Source organism: Eulemur rufifrons, chromosome 17 (assembly GCF_041146395.1).
Source record: "Eulemur rufifrons isolate Redbay chromosome 17, OSU_ERuf_1, whole genome shotgun sequence".
Classification (NCBI taxonomy): domain Eukaryota; kingdom Metazoa; phylum Chordata; class Mammalia; order Primates; family Lemuridae; genus Eulemur; species Eulemur rufifrons.
This window is the reverse complement of record NC_090999.1, coordinates 76,746,271-76,766,168: the sequence shown is the minus strand read 5'-3', so window position 1 is coordinate 76,766,168 and position 19,898 is coordinate 76,746,271.

Genomic DNA, 19,898 nt, shown 5'->3' with positions numbered 1-19,898 from the left:
AACATCCAAGTGCAGGTATCTTTTTTATAGAATGTCTTTTTTTTTCCTTTGGGTACATAACCAATAGTGGGATTGCTGGATCAAATGGTAGTTCTACTTTTAGTCCTTTGAGGTATCTCCATACTACTTTCCATGGAGGTTGTACTGGTTTGCAGTGCCACTAACAGTGTATGAGTGTTCCTATCTCTCCGCATCCATGCCAGCATTTGTTGTTTGGGGACTTTTTGATAAAAGCCATTCTCACTGTAGTTAATGATATCTCATTGTGATTTTGATTTGCATTTCCCTGATGATTAGAGGTACTGAATATTTTTCATATATTTGCTGGCCATTGTCTATCTTCTTTTGAAAAGTTTCTATTCATGTCTTTTGCCCACTTTTTAATGGGGTTGTTTGATTTTTTCTTGCTGATTTGCTTAAGTTCTTTATAAATTCTAGTTATCAGTCCTTTATTGGATGTACAACATGCAAATATTTTCTTCTATTCTGTAGGCTGTTTATTCACTATAATGATTGTTTTCTTGGCTGTGCATAAGGTTTTTTATTTGTTCAGGTCCCATTTGTTAATTTTTGTTGTTGCTATGAATGCCTTTGGGGTCTTCTTCATAAATTGTTTGCCTAGGCTGATATCTAGAAGAGTTTTTCCAACATTTTCTTCTAGAATTCTTATAGTTTCATGCCTTAGGTTTAAGTCTGTTATCCATAGTGAGTTGATTTTTGTGAGAAGGGGAGACATGTGGATCCTGTTTCAGTTTTCTGCATGTGGCTATACAATTTTCCCAACACCATTTATTGAATATGAATTCTTTTCCCCAGTATATGTTTTTGTCTGCTTTGTCAAAGATCAGATGGCAATATGATGATTGTTTTATAACTTGGTTCTCTGTTCTGATCCATTAGTCTAGGTCTCTGTTCTTGTGCCAATACCATGCTGTTTTGGTTACCATAGCCTTGAAGTATAGCTTGAAGTCTGGTAAACTGATGCCTCCCAATTTGTTCTTTTTGCTTAAGATTCCTTTTGCTATATGGGGTCTTCTCTGGTTCCACACGAAGTAGAATTATTTTTTCTAGATCTGTGAAAAATGATATTGGTATTTTAGTAGGGATTGCATTGAATCTGTAGGTCACTCTGGGTAGTACAGACATTTTGACAATGTTGATTCTGCTGATCAATGAGCATGATTTGTTTTTCCAACTGTTTACATTCTCTGGTATTTCCTTCCTCAGTGTTTCATAGTTTTCCCTGTAGAGGTCCTTCACCTCCTTAGTTAAATATATTCCTAGGTATTTTATTTTCTTTGTTGATATTGTGAAAGGTATTCAGTCTTTGATTTGATTCTCAACTGTTGTTTTTATATACGAATGCTACTGATTTGTGTACATTGATTTTGTAACCTAAAACTTTGCTGAATTTACTTATCAATTCCAGGAGTCTCTTAGCAGAATCTTTGGGGTTTTCTAGATATAAGATCATATGGTTAGCAAAGAGCAATAGTTTGACCTCTTCTGTCCCTATTTGGATACCCTTGATTTCCTTCTCTTGTCTGATTGCTCAGGCTAGGACTTCCAACACTATGTTGAATAGAAGCAGTGAGAAGCAGTGATAGTGGACAACCTTGTGTGGTTTCAGTTCCAAGCGGGAATGCTTTCAATTTTCCCCATTCAGTATGATGTTGATTGTGGGTTTGTGTTATATGGCTTTTATAATTTTGAAGTAAGTCCTGTCTATGCCTATTTTGTTAAGCATTTGTATCACAAAAGAGTGCTGACTTTAATCAAATGCTTTTTCTGTGTCTATTAGAGGATCATATGTTCATTGTTTTTACTTCTATGTTGTGAATTACATTTATAGATTTGCATATGTTGAACATTCCTGCATCTCTGAGATTATTATTAACTGTCAATGTAGCCCTCCTAGCAAAATAAAAAGTTAGGCAACTTTCATTCAATACCTGAATGTGATCAACATGTGTGCTCAAATCCATTGAGAATCATAGAAATCCATAGAGCATGCAGATTTTAGGCACCAGCTTCACCCTTCTCTTCAAAATAATATTTACTTCTATGTTGTTGTGTTATGAAGATCTGCCAAAGTCATTCAAATGACCAGTTCAATTTTTTTTCTCTTTGTCTACCTTCCAAAAGTACTCAAGACCATTGGAACAAATAAAAGACAAAAGGACAGAGTAGAAAAACAACAGAAACAAAGGACCAAGGCAATTAGTTGCTGAATAATTGAGAACTGACAAACTTTTCCACCACCCATAATAATCATGTGGCCTGATTAAGTTGTACCCTGTGACGTTATCCTCAAGCCAAAACAAATTGCACTTATACTTGTAACAATGTACATAGTGCAGATTTTCCCCATGAAACAAGTTAGATGGATGTCAGAGCAGGCCTTGGACTATATTGAAAACTTAGAACTGGATAATAGATTACTCTGACAGCAGATTAAATAAGTAATACATGGGCATCAATTCTAAACACTCTTTCCCTTTAAATTTCAGCACTGCATCAAACATCAGGCAACTACATAAGATGAAGTAGGCCCAAAGTAAAAAGGAAATTATAATAATGTAGCTTGCCATACAACTTCATTTCAAATAACATCTTTCATATACACTGGTATCCAAAGTGCTTTACCAAATAAAATAGTACAAGAAAGTGGACAGCATGTGGTATAAATTACAGAAAACAGTGGTGCAAGAACATTAAATGTGGAGCAAATTAAAGCATTCCATCATAAAGCCAAGATCAGTGGGAGAAAACACGAAGGGATTCAGCAAAGTGTACAATTTTAGATGAGGTGTAAGAGACTTGGATGTTGAAGAGAAAGCCATATATCTCCCCACTTATGTTTTTAAAAATGAAATACTTACCATTCTTTTTTAGTAGAATGTTTAAGCCATGTATTCAATAAAACTGAATTCCAGAGTGCTTTAACTTAAATATTGCAATCAACCAGAGACGATGGGGGATTCTGTGTGAATAATCAAACACCCCCCAAAATGAGCTTCAGGTGGCAAAAATCCACCTATAGGCATTTATAGCATAGTAGTTTAGAGCATTGGTATTATAATCAAACCAATCTGATCCACACCTTAACTTTGTTTTTTGAGATTTTTTTTTAATAATTTGCCTTAAAATTAAAATAGTAGGGTTTTTTTTTTGAGTTTTTAAAGAAACTTTTTATTGTGGAAAATTTCAATCATATACAAAGTAGACAGAAAAGTATATGAACCCCAATCTTGTTTAATCCATAATCCCACCCAGTCCTTACCTCCTACCTATTGGATTACTTTGAAGCAAATCTCAAATGTGACATTTTTTAAGAGCTTGTTTTATTTATATTTTATCTTTACTTTTTAAATTTTATTTCAGAATATTATGAGGGTACAAATGTTTTAGTTATATAAATTGCTTTTGTACCATTTGAGTCAAAGTCATAAATGTGCCCATCCCCTAGATAGTGTGCATTGTACCTGTTAGGTGTGAATTTACCCAACCCCACCTCTCCCCTCCCTTGTGCTTGATTCCTGATGAATGTTATTTTCATATGTGTACATAAATGTTGATTAATTAGTTTCAATTTAATGGTGAGTACACATGGTGTTTTTTTTCCATTCTTGTGATACTTCACTTAGAAGCATGGTCTCCAGTTCCATCCAGGTTAATACAAGAGGTATTAGTTTACTATCTTTTTATGGCTGAGTAGTACTCCATGGTATACATATACCACATTTTATTAATTCACTCATATGTTGATGGACACTTGGGTTGTTTCCACATCTTTGCAATTGTGAATTGTGTTGCTATAAACATACAAGTACAGGTGTCTTTTTTATAGAAGGTCTTTTTTTTCCTTTGGATAAATACCCAGTAGTGGGATTGCTGGTGCCTTAACTTTGTAACTTAAGAACTGTATGTCCCCAGATACTGTATCATCTCTCTGTGCCTCAGCTTCCTCATCTCTAATGTGAGAATTATGATAATAACTATGTAATTGGATTGCCATAGATTAAATAACAACATTCATACAAAATATTGAGCACAGGGTCAGTAGCACAGCCATTTAAAATGTTAGCTACTCTAAATATTAGGATGAAGATGAGTTCTAAATCCCCATGGGAACTCCAGAACCACAGTGAAGACCTCCAGGTTAGTCAAAGCTTATGGTGTTCAGATAAAGTAGTCAGTATTCATTTCAGAGTGTTTGCCCACAAGGGTGAGCCACGCACACACCTGCTTTTAGGGGTACCAGAGCAAAGTCCAGGCGTTCAAGGGTCTGAATCTCTGATGTCACATGAGGTAAGAATCTGAAACAACAGAAAATGGACACTCTTTAAATTCCGGTAGAAGATCCAGAGTAGATCTTTTGTTAAAAGAGGTTCGTGAAGGGGTGTCAGGGCACACGAGCTCAGACTCTCTAGATAGTGACTCTGCTGGGTGCCCTTGCTTGTTCCTCTCTGTCTTAGATGACTTCACTGAATGTATCCCCTGGGCAGATCCACAGTGTCCACCATTCCCTGGTATTAGTTACACATTGCTGGGTAACAAACTTGCCCCCAACTCAGCACCGTAAGACAACAAAGATTCACACCATTTCTAAGGGCCAAGAATCCAAGAGTGAATTGGCCTTGCAGTTTTTCAGGGTTTTTCATGAGGTCTTTGCAAAGTCAAGCTGCTGGCCAGGACTGCAAGATCTGTTTCCAAGTTCGCTCATGTGGCCATTGGCAGGAGTCTTCACTTCTTCACCATTTGGGCATCTTCATAACACAGCTCATGATAGGTGAGCTAACTTTCTCCAGGACACGTAATCCAAGAAAGTGAGAGAGATTGAGGCAGAAGCCACAGTGTCTTTCATGAAGGGACATACCATTATTTCTGCCATATTCTATTCAGACTGTATTCACACAGACCACCGCTGGTGCAATGTGGAAAGCTACTGCACAAGGGTGTGCACACCAGGAGGCAGGGCACTTTGGGAGCCACCTCGGAGGCTGGCTACCACACCCCCTGGTGGCTAACCGTTCTTGCGTCCCGGCCACTCCCAGGCTTTTTTAATCTATTGATGACTATGCTTCAGTTTGTCTCTATTTTTCTATTTCTTCCCCACTAAACTATTGTTAAACTACTGTATAATGCTGAAGTTTTCCTTTCTCAAAGCACAAACCAAAACATTTACCCTATTACATATAACGTGCGTGTTTTGAGGCTTTTTATCTGTTGTTCCTCCAAATAAACTGCAATATGTTTATTGAAGAGCATTTGCTGCCAGAAATCAAAGAGCACGTGTCTGTAACTGACCATACAGCCTATAGAATGTCATCCTGGTTTTTGATAAGTCAAAAATAAGTATGATTATCATCAATAGATGAAGCCAAAGAAGTCCTTGCCTCGAAGTTGTCTTTCCTCTAGGTCTTTGCTCAAATGTCTCTATTCATTCAGAATAGCTTTCCCCATGTATGCATATCCTTTTTCATGGCCTAACTTCAGTGGTATCTCCTTGAGGGAGCCACCCCGATCTGTCATCCCTCCTGTCTCTGAACTGTATTTACACTTCATCTATACTTCTCTCTTCCCATTGTTTACCCGTTAGAGGGTAAGAAGGCACCAGCCCCTGCTCATATGACAGATCTGTGTTAAGACTTGTTCCACTGACATAAAGGAGTAGTACTGGAAGCCAGTCTGTTCCATGCTGAGGCCTGATGAAAAATCCCACCAGTGAAAAGATTCCCAAATCACTCATTTAAAAATAAAATCACAAATTTTGCAACAATCATAGAAGAGTTCATCTCTAGGATCCTATGATAATGTGTTTCCTTTCCTGGAACTAGCAAATGTTTACCTTCCTGCCCTTGCTGACTGTCAATGAGACAGAATGATCTTTCAAAGCTGTTCGCTCAGTGACCTTACGGACCCAACCCAAACTTGGCCTTGCGTCAGGCAGAGCTTAGCAGGTGCCCGGGAAGCAATGGGGACACTACTGACCCCAGCTTCCTCAGCCTGTACTTGCTCCGCGCTACTCAGGGGCTACAATCCTGAACCTGTTTCTCCATATGGTTTATTCTTTTTTTTTTTTTTGAGACAGAGTCTTGCTCTGTTGCCTGGGCTAGAGTGCCGTGGCGTCAGCCTAGCTCACAGCAACCTCAAACTCCTGGGCTCAAGCAATCCTCCTGCCTCAGCCTCCCAAGTAGCTGGGACTACAGGCATGTGCCGCCATGCCCGGCTAATTTTTTTCTATATATTTTTAGTTGTCCAGCTAATTTCTTTCTATTTTTTTTTTTTTTAGTAGAGACGGGATCTCGCTCTTGCTCAGGCTGGTCTCAAACCCCTGAGCTCAAACAATCCACCCGCCTTGGCCTCCTAGAGTGCTAGGATTACAGGCGTGAGCCACCGCGCCCGGCCCGTATGGTTTATTCTTATCTCTCTTTTTATTAAAAAAACAATGCAGTAGTTTTGAACAATATGTTTTTGAAATACTGGGGAAAAAACTCCAACTATCCCATTACCCAACTGCGCAGTGAACAGTCTAAGTTCTGATCGTAGGTGTTCTGTGTGTTTAGTAAATAAATTCAAATTCCCTAACTTCTTTTGCTTGCCCCATTAAAACTGTTGCACACACCCCGGCACGACCACACACCCCCAAACCCACATCCACAATCTGTTTTTTTTTTTTTTTTGCATTTATGAACTGTTTCCTCCTTCTGTTTCTAGCACACAAAAGCAAAAGCAAGTGGCACTTGACATGTGTATCCTTCCTTATGTGTATGAAGTCTTCACATAGCTACATACTATTTTCTCCTCTTCTTTTGGCACTTATAAAATCATGAGCAACATTTCAATGTTGTTGCAGAGGCTTCGTAATTCAGGGTAGGGATTTTTGATTTTTAACAGACCTGGGGTTAGGTCTCACTTCTCTCGTTTAGTAGCTGTATTACTCTAGACAATTAATTACCCACTCTGGGAATCACTTTATCTGTAAAATAGTGTTGACAATATCTGCCTCATGCTGTTGGGAGTAATAAATGAGGTAAGGATGCAAAGTCTTAATGATGGCATACACTAAATGTCCAATAAATGCTAGCTACAAATAATAACCTTTATAAAATATAAATGTTTATGGTGGCATGGTATTCTGTCAAGTGGAAAATAAAAATTATTTTTGTGATATAACCACTCTGATATGTGATGAAATGCTTATCATACACCCACAGACTCTTCAAATTCCAATTCTAGCCACTTGAGACTGATGCTCTTCTATTGTCCCCGAGTGCAGTGACCTTGCTGTCTAATTACAGTCCTCTCATGTGGGAATGTATTTCAGTTTATTCCCACTGTGTCCTTTCCTTTCTTCACCCTGGGTACCACTTCTCTCCAGTACAGCTAATAAAAATATTCGCCTGCTGGTGTTAATATTTACATTGAGGATATTCACGGATGATCTCTAGGTTTTTGGTATGATAGTCAATATTGCACGCAATATGAAGTAGAATTTCAGGATGTTTACATACCAGGGAAATTAGTGGTTAAGGACCCAGTAAATGAATGGAGGCTTTACAAAGATCAAACATGTGTTAATGAGGAAATTGTCAACTTCACAAGTTCTGTTTGAATCCTCAGGTATTTGTGAAACCAAGGAAACAGGAAGAATGAATGCTGCTGATCGCTGCAGAGGGAGGGGAGGAGTTTGGGCTGGAAAATTCTTTTTTTTATTACTAAAGCTCTGTAAATAAATACATAGCACTGATTTATATTAAATTTTCTTGTCAGTATCTATAAATATGGTTAGTCCTGGTGATAATGAAACAATAAGCAGTGAAATTCTACTAGGATTGGGTTTGGTTTTGTTTGTTTTGTTTTGAGGAGGAAGGGAGTGTTATCATTCAGATGATATATTGGGGAGAGTTCTTAATTGGAATCTACAAAATCCACTTCTGCAAATTTGAGCAGAAATGGAATTGATGAAAGTATATGAAATAGCTCCCAGAATATCTGGTAGAGCCAGATGATGAGATGGCAAATCTGAGCATCCATGGGCGATGGCCAACCATTCCTTCTCTAGCAGAAACACCACGGAGGCTGGCACTTGGCACTTAGGATGCCAAAACTGAATTCCAGAAGCACTGCGACCCCAAGCCCCAGAAACGGAATCCCTCCACATCTGGCTTGCTGGAAGACTGATTTTCCTAGGTGTGCTCACCTCTTCACATGGTCCCTTCAAATCTGTCTCCCAAAGACAGGCTGATTAAAGGAAGCAAGTCATATGCCTATACCCTAATGCAAGAGGTCTGGGAATGCAAATTTTCTGGCTTCCACTTTAGGAAGGTGAGACACTAATATGGGAAATTATCATGGCGTAGGGAGTGTTCAAAGACATCAAGTAGCTCAAGTGGATGAATGGACATTATAGGGTCAGTTATTTTGAATGTTCTGTATACACTGATTGTGGATTTCTGGCTCTGAGGAGAAATTTCTTGCTGTCCAGGACTTCCCAACTTGCTGGTGATGGGGGCTCCACACTCCCCAGATCCCAGGATTATTCAAATCCTTTGCTGCCATGAAGAAAACTTGCTATTCATGAAACATCTAGACCTGCTTCTTCCACTCCTCCCCTCTCCACGTACCCAGCATGAGCATGGGGGTATTTAGATGATGAAAATAAAACTGATAAAAGAGAGAGCATGTGTGTGTATGTAGATGTACTACTAAGCATCACATATTGTCATAGGAAGGACCAATGACCTCACCTCTGGTATATGGTTAGATATAATTGAAACAACAGAAAATGGAATAAATTGTTTCTTAGAAAATTTGATGGTATAAGAGGGAATTAGGATGCATGAGTGAGATAATTATAAAATGTCTTGTAACTCAAGAAAATAATATATAATTACACCATTATTAGGCATGCAGTCCTAAAGCAGAATGCTAATTACTCACTGTAATTGAAAATATAATGATTAATATAGTCAGTGTTTGCAAATAGTAACTACAGAGTAGTTGGATGGAAGGAAAATAAACCTATTCTTCAGTGATATATTTAGAAGCCTTATCAATTGTTGGTATTCATAGCTAAAAAGGATTCGATCTGTTTTGATAAATTTAACTGTAAGCCAAATAATTTGTGTATGGAGAGAATTAATAAAGATATGTCAAGTTAATCACAAACCAGGTTTGAATAACTGATTTAACTAATAAGTTTCTCACTGAATCGTCTATATACACTAGAGAGTTTCTCTAATATTATTTAATAGATCTTAAAATATCTTTTAAAATTAAAATGTAGTATGTTTATTATAGAAAATTTAGAAATACAGATAAGCAAAAAAACAAAATCAGTCATTACCTCATGTGATTAGTAATAAAACACCATAGACTGAATGGCTTAAATAGCAGACATTTATTTTCTCACAGTCTGGAGGCTAGGAGTCCCAGAGCAAGGTGCCAGTCACTTCTGTCCTGGTGAGGGTTCTCTTCCTGACTTGTAGAGGGCCAACTTCTTGCTGTATTCTCACATGGTGGCTGGAGAAGAAAGGATAAGGGTTTGGGGAGGGGTAAGAGCATGTGCTCAGGAGCTCCTCTCATGTCTCTTATAAGCACGAATTCCATCACCCATCAAGGCCCCGCCCTTTGACTCTTTTAACTTTAATCAAAGATCCCCTCCCATTGGTGGTTAGGGCTTCAGCATATGAATTTGGGAAAGGCACAATATTCAGCCTATAACATCATGTTCAAACTATAACCCCTGTTGAATACTTCCATTCTGTATTTTGCAAAAGAACAAAAACAAGTTTTATAAAAAGGGAAAGTATACTGAATTGTAACTTACTTTCTGCTTTTCATTTAACACTATTCTGACAGTATCTTTCCACTGAATTGAGTAATTATGTAACTAAATATGTAAGAAGTATTTTAAATGTCTTCAAAAACTATTCTGTAATAGGGTTAATAACGGCATAGACTTATGCTGTAAGTATATGCTGTTATTGGTTTCCCAATTAACCTATTGATGGACATTTACATTTTTTCTAATTTTTTAATATTTTAAATAGTGCTATGAGGAACATTATTGTAACTGTTTCTTTATCAACTCCGTATAATTATTCTCAGTGGTAGATTTCTAGGGCAGAGGCTATGCATATTTTAATACTTTCCATAATATTGTCAAATTTCCCTTGAGAAAGTTTTTTCCAAATATATTCCCAAGTAGCAGTGCAAGTATGCTCACCCTTAACTTATGTTAACAGAGGGCATTGTCATTTTAAAATTTTCACCAGAGATATGCTGTTGTTTTAATTTAATTTTTAAATGTTCTATAGAATTTTTTATCAACCTTTACTCTTAGAGGTTCTATCTATCATTAAAGAGGTCCCCCACCCAAAAAGTAAATAATTTTTATGTGTATTTTACTCTTAACCTTTTAAAGTGTAAGAATACTTTACATTTCCATTTTTAATTCATCTTGGGTATATTTTAAACTTAATAATTTTTTCAAGTGATTAGCAAGTTGTCCTAATGTTATTTGAAATTGAGTTGAATTATGCATAATATTTTCTTATTTCCAACACAAAAAAAGAACTCTAATTAGTAAGGTATAAAAATAGGCCTCATTTTAAACGGTTCTTAACTATAAAGTAGTCCTCATGGTGTAAACTCTTAGGATCGTGGTATTATAAATGTCATGTAGATTGACTCTGACCAGCTGTTAGTAATTTTATTTTTTTAAAATACCATGTAAACATGACCTATCATAACTCTCTGAATAACAATCTTGAAAATTATGTCTCCACATACACAATTTGGCTCTAGAATGGGAGTCTGTAGATAATTTTCTCTGTAAGTATAACCTCATTTTAATCTTGAAATCAGCAACATTAAAAACTATAGGCATAATTAATTTTTTGATGTGTCAAAATAATTCTTGCTGTTTCTTGCTATTTTCAACAAGGACATTGATTGCTCTCATGATTTTTTAATACAAATAGTTATGCGATAAAACCTGAAAATTCATTTTACAATTCACTTAGAACTTCAAACTGCCACTAGATGGGGTCATTAAATCTTTACCAAACTGGGTCCAATATAACATAATGACCTTAATGTAAAAGACCTGTAACTTTTTAATCAGTACTTCTATGTAGTTAATTATTAACTCATTTCTAGACAGCCATGACTTTCACTGAATTGGAGTGAATGCCAAATTTACTTAATAAATATATGTGCTAGTAAACATTGTAAGTTATATTACAGGCCTTAATATCTTTCTTTTCAAAATGAGCATACAAAAAATAATAATATTGCTATATATACTCACAATAACAAATTGGCAAACATAATCTATGATATCTCATTTTAATAGATACAAAATATATAATGTACCGAGGAATAATTCTAATAAAATATGTGCAAGGCCTTTATACAGAAAATGGTCAAGCTTTATTAAACAGCATTAAAAAGCATCGAAAAAAATGAAGATATATACAATGTTCATGGATGGAAAGACTAGTCTCTTTATAAAAATAACTACTAATTGTAATTGTATCTAATATAATTGTGTAAATTAACAAGCCTATATTAAATCCATATGTAATAACACAGGACTTAAAATAGTCTGTTCAATTTGAAGAATAAAATTATGGGAGTAACTTGCTTTACTTGACCAATGAAACAGAATAAAAATCCCAGGACAAAATCCATAGTGGCATGCCCAAAATCAGAGAAAAGACAGAGAATTAGTTAATCATGGGGAAAAAAATTAAATCTAAATAAAATTAAATCTTTATCTCACATAAACCAAAAATGAATGCCAGGATAACTAAGAACCTAGATATTTTAAACTACACCTTTAAAACTATAAGAAGAAAATGTAGAAGTTTATTGTGTCTGTCTCAGGGCAGGAAAGAATTTATTAAAAAAGACACCAAAAGCACAAAACCAAGAAATGTGATCAATATTTTCATATTAAAATTTAAGATTTCTGTGTATTTAAAGATATCACAAATACAGGAAAAGACAAAGCTTGGACTACAGAAAAAAATTCTTGGAAATTATAAGTATCAAGTTCATGATAGTGGTTATTTCTGGACAGGGTGGGAATGAAGACAGAAAATTTTGTTTCACTTCTTCTACAAAATAAATTTAAACAAATGGGCAAAATGTGTGATATGTTGAGATTTGACAAAGTTGAGTAGCAAGTACATGCATATTCATTATATATTTAAAATGTCTTAAAGAAAACTTTTTACTCCAACATTCAAGTTTTATTAAAGAAATAAGAAAAGTGTTCTGACATGGCAGTTCAGCCATCCTACTAGGCTTATAGTTGGGTGCTTTCATAGCCACTTTTACAATGCTATCTTATTTTTATATTTAAGGAGAAATACTTGTAGAAAATAGCAAAGTGGGCCCTTTTTGTGGGGGGAGCTTTTTAAAATGCCTACTTCTAGCACTTTCTCACAGGAACTAGAATTTTCACTTTGGTTTTTCCATTTGAGAAACAGTGATATCTCTAGAGACATGCAGACTATTAAAAATCATGTACCCAAAGTCCTATAAAATCATTGGAAGTTTTAAAAAGTATATTTTCTGTTATTTGCTTGGTTATCAGAACCACTCATCTTGCAGCTACCCTGGACTGTCTTAGTCATACCTGTCTAGGAACCTGGACCAAATGGCAAGAACTACTTTTCTCAAGCTGTTGTTAGTCTTCAACAAGCAAAATTAACTTGCAAGAGATTGTCTTTTGCTTTTAGCTTCCCAAAAATTGTACCCCAATTACCTGAAGTAATGGGAGGAAACTTTAGGGATTAATTTTTAATTCATGAGAAATAAGACTGACATTTTTATCCCTTCATAGTATCCTCCCTAAGTCCAGCTACCCTCTGTGTCATTGTTTCTCAAATCATGGAATTCGTACACCTTTTGATCTGATCAGGGGAAATTTTTAAAGCATAAATGCTAACTTTGTCCCCCATCTAGAAATTTGTAAGGAAAGGAGGCAAATATGAAAATCACTAAGGGAGAGGTGCTTATGTGAAAGAGACATATATTCTCTTCCTTTTAAGATTTGCTTTTAGGAAATATTCATTTGCTAGAGAAGTATGTTGATGTCAGCTATTCAACTGTGGCTGAGGTTTAGGAGAACATGAGAGGGATCCTCTCTCAGCTTCTGGTTTACATGGTATACTAAGTTATGATTAATGACGAGCCAAATTTGCCATTGAGATGTACTTTAAGAGTTGCCTATGGAATTATTTTTATATGTTCTTTTTCTGATTATTACAGAAGGTTTGGAAAATACAGTTTAATGTTTTCACTTAGCATTGCATTGTAAGCACAACATGTTAAGTAAAAGTAAATGTTTAAGACCACCTACAGAATGGGAAAAAAATTTTGCATACTACACATCAGATAAAGGACTGATAACAAGAATCTATTTAGAACTCAGGAAAGTCAGCAAGAAAAAGTCAAGCAACCCTATCAAAAAGTGGGCAAATGACATGAATAGAAACTTCTCGAAAGAAGATGTAAGAATGGCTAACAAACATATGAAAAAATGCTCAACATCCCTAATCATCAGAGAAATGCAAATCAAAACCACAATGAGATATCACTTAACCCCAATGAGAATGGCCTTTATCAAAAAAATCCAAAACAACACATGTTGGCGTGGGTGTGGAGAGACAGGAACACTCATACACTGCTGGTGGGACTGCAAACTAGTGCAACCCCCGTGGAAAGCATTATGGAGGTATCTTAAACAGATTCAAATAGACCTGCCATTTGACCCAGAAATCCCATTATTGGGCATATACCCAAAGGAAAAAAGGTCATTCTGTAACAAAGACACATGTACCCGAATGTTTATAGCAGCACAATTCACAATCGCAAAGATGTGGAAACAACCCAAATGCCCATCAATACATGATTGGATTAGTAAGCTGTGGTATATGTATACCATGGAATATTACTCAGCTATAAGGAATAATGAAGATATGACATCTCTATGGTTCTCCTGGAGAGAGTTGGAACCCATTATATTAAGTGAAGTATCCCAAGAATGGAAAAACAAGCATCACATGTACTCACCAGAAAATTGGTTTTCCTGTACATCACCTAAATACACATCTGGGAACGACACCAATCGGATATCAGACTGAGGTGGGGGGTGGGGGAGGGGATGGGTGTATGCCTACACAATGAGTGCATTGCGCACCGTTTGGGGAATGGTAACGCTTGAAGGTGCTGACTCGGGAAGGGGGGGGTGGGGAAGGGAGGGATATATATACCTACATGATGGGTGCAACGCGTACTATCTGGGGAACGGACACGCCTGGAGCTCTGACTTGGGGGGAAAGGCGGTACATGGGCAACGTATGTAACCTGCAATTCTGTATCCCCCGTAACAATAAGATGAAATAAAAAAAAAAAAGTAAATGTTTGAAAGTTTTCAGACTTGAAAATTGAACAAAATGTAATTAATTTTTTTTTTTCTTCCTGGAAAGAGATGATGCTGAAAAGATATGGTCTCTTTCTGTCACCCAGGCTAGAGTGCAGTGGCGTCATCATAGTGCTCAGCAGCCTCAAACTCCTGGGCTCAAGGGATTCTCCTGCCTCAACCTCCTGAGTAACTGGGACTACAGGCATGTGCCACCACACCCAGCTAGTTTTTTTTTTATTATTATTTTTCATAGAGACGGGGTCTTGCTGTTGCCCAGGCTGGTCTTGAACTCCTGGGCTCAAGCAATCCTCCCACCTCGGCCTCCCAAAGTGCTAGGACTACAGGCGTGAGCCACCGCACCTGGCCTATAAAATTTTAAGTGAAGTCAGTAAGTGTTCTCCAATCATCTTTGACTACAATGGTTGGATATAAGGCAAATCAGTCTAAGAAATTATCTACTCAATTCAGGCTTGAAAGTACTTCTCAAAAATCATTTGTCTAAATAAAATTCTATTAAGTTTAAAAATATTTAATTGGTCATGATGCAATATATCACTTACTGAGAATTCACTGGAAGCCAAATTTTTCTTGCTTCTCCTGTCCCCTCCAATTCTTTTGTCACAGGATTGAGGAAAACAATTAGCCACCCATAGAGTCATAAACAAAGATAAGCCAGGGAATAATATATGAAATTCCATTTAATACTCTTTCCGCAAGTTACATTAGAATAATTATTTGTCTTGCACCCTGATCCAGTGGTTGGTTTCAGAGTGCATTTCAGTGTTTACTCAAATGCTGGTTCCTACCGTTTCCACTTCCTGGAACGGTACAGGCGATCCCTGTTTGTGTCTACGATGCGTTCCTGGAAACCATACCGTATGAGGATCTGTGGTAACACAGACCACTCCCCACCCCCACCCGCCAGGACCAGTGTCACAACTGAGGGACAAGGTCCTAAATAAAGATTACAAAAACAAATAACCTGTAGCTATTTCCAGCTAACTGGCCATAAAAACAAAGATTCAACAATGAGATACATCATAATAATTATAAACAGTAAAAATTATAATCCATATCTTATAAAATGGGCAGGAGGTTTCCATCTACATTGATTATACAATGGGCAAATATACTTTATACCATATAAAAGAAATAAAATTCAGCTTTAATACATGGACCATAAATGAGTTTAATAAATTCAATCAGCTTAATTTTCTCTTCCTTTTTAAAGACTTTCAAAGGGGAGGGTAATTTGTTTTTGTTGGCCTAGATCTTTAAAAAAAAAAAACGAAAAACAGGGAATCCCCAATTATGTCTCCTGTTTCATTTTCCTTTATAAATTTCTGTATACAGTAAATCAAAATCACTCCACAGAGGAGAAGGGAGAGTTCAGCAAATGATTTTATGGATGATAATAAGAAAAGAAAAAAGATGACAATGACAATGACAATGGTGGGGACCTCCTATGAAACCCTTTTATCCTTTTAACCTCTCCCAGTGCTTAAGTTGATTCAAAGCTGCTTTTGTGGCTACTCTGAAGCAGATCAATGCATTACTACACGGGTCTTAAATTATCTCCTTCCCAGATTCGTTGGCTCTGCCAATGAAGTTTCCTTTGCTCTTGCATAGGAAGATTTGGGTGGATGAAAAAATGAGGAATGGATTTGGGAGATGTTGTGCTGAGAGATTCAGTAGGACTTGGATAAAGACAGAGCATGGTAGGTTAAAAATGTCCTCAAATTCTTTGCTACTCCTTCCATTGAGAGACTCCTTCCTCTTGCCTTGAATCTAAGCTGTCTTAGTGACTGGCTTGATCAATGCGGCAAAAGTGACATTCAGGGACTTGAGGCTAGGTCATAAAAAGCCTTGCAGCTTCCTCCTGGGCTTCTTGAAACACTCCTCCTTGTTACTCAGCTCCCATGCTGTGAAGAAGCCCAAGAAACCCTGTGGGGAGGGGGGTCGGTTCATGTGGAGAGGAGCAAAGGCCCCCAGTGACAGCCCGACTAAGTCCCCCGTGGACAGCCAGCACTGCCTTGCCAGATGCAACTGACCCACCTTGAGCCAAACCAGCTGACACCACACAGACAACAGAAAAGCCATCCCTGCTGGGACCTACCCAGACTGTAGATTTGTGAGCAATTAATAAAAAGTAATAAATGGCGGTTGTTTTAAGCTAATAAATTTGGGGCTGGTTTGTTATGCAGCAATAGATTACTGTAAAAGAACAAAGGCAAAGAAGAAAAACAAATTTCATGTTCAAGTCTGAACAAACAAGTGGATAATACTGTTAGGAAAGAAAAGGAGGGAGAAGACAGAACATTTTATTGGAATAGTGGGGAAAACCTGGGTGTATGGAGATTATTGCTGGAGACCAGTGAAAATTATAATTTGGGTTTAGTCTTGTTTACTTTTTTAGCCAGGGTATCATATCAACCTCTGTAAAAACCTGAAATACAATTAAATTTAGAGTAAGCTGCAAGTTTATTTGAGAATATACATGGCAGAGAGTGGAAGCTTTTAAGGCAAGAAAATATTAGATCCATTATTAAATAATTTGACTACATTAAGGTACATAATAATGACCTTCGATGGGATATGAATTGTGCAAATAATGAACAAGATTAACTTGGTCTCCAATTCTTCCCACAAAGTAAATTATCTTAATGTGCAGGAAACAACATTCAAAACTACCTTGACTTTCTCTTTTTTCCTGACACCTTTAAGGAGGTTTCCAGATTTTGTACATTCAATCAATGTCCTGCAGAGGTTATTCTTATGACAATGTATGATCTCAAAAATGAGTCTCAAGAGAGAATTCTTTTATTTCAGAAAAATAAATATATATAGTTATAATCAAGTGATTTACCTATTAAATTGGGATTGTCTGGGATTATGCCTATATGTACATATCATTTAAATGCTCTACTCGGTCATAGAAATGTAGGGAAAATTGTAGGCATTTTTCTCTCTCCAAAAATAGGCAAAACTCCCAAGTAATTTGACACTTTAATCCATAGGTTTAGAGAAAAACTATTACTGAATAACATGAGGATAAATAGCTTTTTTCTTTTTGCCCTCTTTTGCTACAACAATGGGTCTGGTCATCATGTGGCATATGTATCTTGCTCTGTAAATCTATATCTTGCTCTTGCTCTATAATCGTATTTTTTTCTCCTCAATAAATCTCATTTTTGTGCTTGCCTTAAAAAAAAAAAAAACAGGATAAATAGTTGGAAAGAACTACAATTTTCACCCTTACTTATAGCTCATACTGCCAAATAGTTTCCAATAAATGACTTGTATAAACCCCCATTCAGTATGGAAGGTTTGCATTCTGTACTACATCCACTTTGTTAAGGCAACTATATTTTTAAAGGGCTTCAGTAAATGGACTCTAAAGTTGAAATTGAAATTATTTTACTTTTATTCATGTGTCAAAAAGTTTTAAGGATGTAACTCACAGCATGTCTCCCGTGAACCAAACGTCAATGTATCTTTATAGTACTTAACTTTTCATGAAATGGCTTTCACCTTTTTCACAATAGGTCAAAACAGAAAACATATTGGGATCTTTTTCATCTGCTATACCATCAACTGTAAATACTGTTTGTATGTCCAGTGCCTGGCACATCTTACAGAAGAAAGGAGAAATAAAGGGAGATTAGTATGGATAGAAAGAGGGCCAGGGAGGTTCCTTGAGAAATCTGTTGGCATCACACTAAGATTAACCTGAGACTTTTTTGCTCAGTCTTGATGATTTACAGTTTCTTTAGAAAACGCCATGCATGTACTTATAGGGTATTACGTTGTAGATTGGGAAAATGTAATTTCAACCAGGGAAACCTAAGTTGAAATATTAAGTGTGTCTCTTCTCTCACTACTGCTAACGCTATCTGGGACTGCCTCACAGGCTTCATGGCATCACTTTTATTAGGTCCACCTCTAATAGTCATGCCAAAAATCTAGATCTTGCTAAGTCCTGCTGCTGAAAATATGACAGAAAAAGGAACATGGCTTACCATTCTGCTATAGTGACTAACACAGCACTGATACAGTTTAACTTATAAAGCTTTAAAAGGTTTGGATTATATGTAACTGAGTCTGCTCTGTACTATATATTAGGTCATTAAATATGAAATGTCCTATTTTGAATCAAAAGTGTAGTTTAATATATCTCCAGCAAGAAACAGTACAATTAATCAAAGTATGCTCCTAAACTATTGACACAGTTTTGCCATCTTAATGGTAGCTTGTTTACAACACCAGTGAAGAAGCCTGGAGAGCCAGTGGCAGTGAAATCATGAAAGGCATTTTCCAGAGTCTGTTGAGAATTGAATATTTTTCCTTGTAAGAAATGGTCCAAAGCCTGGAAGAAGTGGTAGTCAGCTGGTGCAAGGTCTGGTGAATATGGTGGATGATAGAGAGTTTCCAAGTCCAGCTGCTGTAGTTTGAGTAGCGGTGTTTGTGTGACATTGGGTCAAGCGTTGTCTTGCAAGAGGATTGGTCTGTCTTTATTGACCATTCTCAGCTGCTTCATCACAAGCATCCTCATCATTTCATCCAGCTGGTTGCAGGAGACAGGCATTGTAATCGATTGACCAGGTTTCATGAAGCTGTTGTGCATAATGCCAGCACTGGACCACCAAACAGACACCATTAGCTTTTTTGGATGAATATCCAGTTTTGGACTGTGTTTCAGCACATCCTTATCCAACCATTGTCCTGAACACTTTCAATTGTGATAAAGAATCCATTTTTCATCACGTGTAACAATATGGTGTAGAAATGGTTCAGCTTTAAGTCGTGACAGCAAAGAAAGGCAAGCTTCCAGACGATTTATCTGCTGACACTTGTTTAATTCATGCGGTGCCCATCTATCCAGCTTCTTTACCTTGTCCATTTGTTTCAACTGGTCCAATATTGTTGGAATAGTAACTCCAACCTTGCTGCTAATTCACATGCAGGTTGAGATGGATTCGCTTCCACTACAGCTTTCAGCTCGTCAGTATCCACTTTGGTCTCAGGTCACCCATGTGGCTCATTTCCAAGCTTAAAGTCACCAGAACAGAACCTCTCAAACCATCTACATGCTGCAGGTTCAATAGCCACATCCTTCCCAAACACTTTGTTGATATTCCGAGCTGTCTGCATTGCATTGGTTCCACAATGGAGCACATATTCAAAAATAACACAAATTTTTGCCTTATCCATGGTTTCACAAAGATTGCTCTAAAAAATTTTTTGAAAGATAACCACAAGCCAAAATGTGCATTTGAAAGACAAGGCTATACCTTCACAATAAAAAATAAAACAAGAAGTATCAAAGTGAAATGTTAGAGACATCAACTGCCAAACTTAGTGCTTAAGGAAATCGGACATTTCATAGCTGATATCAGGAGTGGTTATAATAAGGATCATAACTACAATTTAGTGATTGATCCCAAGTACCAGA